Raw genomic sequence first — 2476 nt, 5'->3', positions numbered from 1 at the left:
TTTATTGATTTGCAGAGCTTCGGACCTGAACTCTGTTGGTTGAGGAAGACTCTTGAACTTTTCTACTTGGTGTCTCAGTTGAACGATTTGTTCATCTTTAGTCATACTCATTTGTTCATTCATTGTCTTCAATCTGGCCAATGCCTCAGATAATTCCTTTTGTTTCTATACTGCGCTTAAGTCTATCCTCTGCTTCTCCTTAAGAAATTGCTCATTTAATTGATTGTTTATCTGCTGCTATGTTGATAGTTGTTGTTCTAACTATTCTATTTTTCGTTGTGCTTCGAACACTTGTGACTGCAATGAAACAATTGTTTGATCTCTTTCCTTAAGTAGATTGCTTACTTCCGAGGCTTTATTCATGGTGGCTGCCGAATAGGCTCCGGCATACTGTGAAAGTTTTGTAAGGTCATCAGAAGGGTTAAATTCTTCCTTCCACACCACATTAGCCATCTCTGTTTGTTCTAGTAAAAGGGAAGATTGATCAAGTCTCCTCCTTTTCCTTTGTCTTTTCACTACAACCTTGTGTTTGGGACTGTAAAAGACGTCAAATGGTGGTATGTCTTATATCTGCAAAACAATCTGATCGGATGGATCTTTAGGAATTATTTCTGTATCTTTGATGATGGATAGGTTGTTGGTCCCTTCAATTGGAACCGTAGTTGTTGTTTTTTCTTGACCAACTGTTACTTGAGGTGTGCCGAACCCTTGTGAAGTCTAGGGATTGCTTATAATAGAGTCAAATTGTTGCCACTCTTTGAGGATTTTGGGATCAATTTGAGTATCTATATCAATATATTCACTACCTTGTTTCTTCTCTTTCTCCTTCTCTATCTCCTATTCTGGCTCTTTTCCTTTTTTGAGAATTTTCTCTGTAGCAGGAGGTTTGTTATGAAACCAGCTCAAGAAAAGATAGAAAAGATAGATCAACGCCTTAGAATTCAGCCTCTTCGAGGGGGCAACCTCCTTTACATTACATAAATGAACAATTCTTGGATGATTCAAATGACAAAACCTCCTTTCTATATGTAGGAGTCTAAGGAGTCACAATATAATCCAGTCGACCTAACGATAATAATATAAAGCCACCAAAATAACAATAGAGGGATTCTATGGGGCACAGAAATAACAATATGGGGGTAATAGGGGCACAACAATATAAATAAGGGGTATAACTACAATAGTAATGGGGTAATCACTAGTATTATAGGGACCCAACATGCCCCTATCCTTCAAAAAAGTGTTGTCCTCAACGCTTGAGTAGTTCTGGATACTTCTGCATAAGATTCTCATCCTCCCATGTGGAATCTTCAGCGGATAAGTTCTTCCACTTGATAAGATACTCTGAAATTGATCGATTTCGTAGCTGTCGAGTTCTTGTTTCTGTGACTGCTTCCGGTTCCAATATAATTTTTCCTTCCTCGTCAAGTTCTGGCAATATTGTTTGAATTGGGAGCTTGTCGCCTATAACCTTCTTTAAACATGAAACATGGAAAACTGGGTGCAATAGAGAAGCTGCAGGAAGCTCCAATTTGTATGCCATAGTACCAATATTTTGCAACACCTTGTACGGACAATAATACTTTGGTGATAATTTATTATCCTTCTTAGCTTGCTTTAGGGACATTTTCTTATATGGTTGTAGCCTAGGAATACCCAATCACCTACATCAAAACTTCTTTCACTGCGATGTTGATCTGCCTGTTGTTTCATTCTATTTTGTGCCAACACGAGGTTATCCTTTAAGAGTTGAAGGACTTGTTGTTGATGTTCGATGTGATGTTCCACTGCCTGAACCTTAGAATTTTCTCTTAAATATGATGTGATGGATGGTGGTTGATACCCATAAAGTGCCATAAATGGAGTCTTTTTTGTTGCTGTATGGAAGGAAGTGTTATACCACCATTCAGCCAGAGGCAACCATTTGACCCATTGTGTCTGTTTATCAGATACAAAGCAACGAAGGTATCCTTCCAAACATTTATTTACTATCTCAGTTTGCCCATCAGATTGAGGATGATAAGATGAGCTATGAGCTAACTGAGTACCAAGACAAGAAAATAATTCTGTCCAAAAATTTCGAGTGAAAATGGGATCTCTGTCACTTACAATAATCTTTGGGTTTCCATGTAGTTTTTGAACTGTTTCCATAAATGCAGTAGAAACTGTACTGGCTTTAAATGGATGTGATAATGCACAAAAGTGTGCATACTTGGTAAGTCTGTCAACTACCACCATGATGACACTCTTTCCCTCAGACTTGGGTAAACCTGTGATAAAATCCATTGAAACCTCCTCCCAACGTTGGCTTGGAATGGATAAAGGTTGTAATAGACCCGGTGTCTTAATTGTTTCAACTTTATTTTTTGGCAAACCAAAAATTCCACCACAAACTTTTGAATATCTGATTTAAGGCCATCCCAAAAAAATTCCTTCTTAACCCTGTGGTAAGTTTTTAAAAATCCTGAGTGCCCTC

Source organism: Pinus tabuliformis, chromosome 3_1 (genome assembly GCF_031772625.1).
Source record: "Pinus tabuliformis cultivar Carrire ecotype Pingquan chromosome 3_1, CPIR1, whole genome shotgun sequence".
NCBI classification, from domain to species: domain Eukaryota; kingdom Viridiplantae; phylum Streptophyta; class Pinopsida; order Pinales; family Pinaceae; genus Pinus; species Pinus tabuliformis.
The sequence above is the reverse complement of the archived record's forward strand: the minus strand, read 5'-3'. Positions refer to the sequence as shown.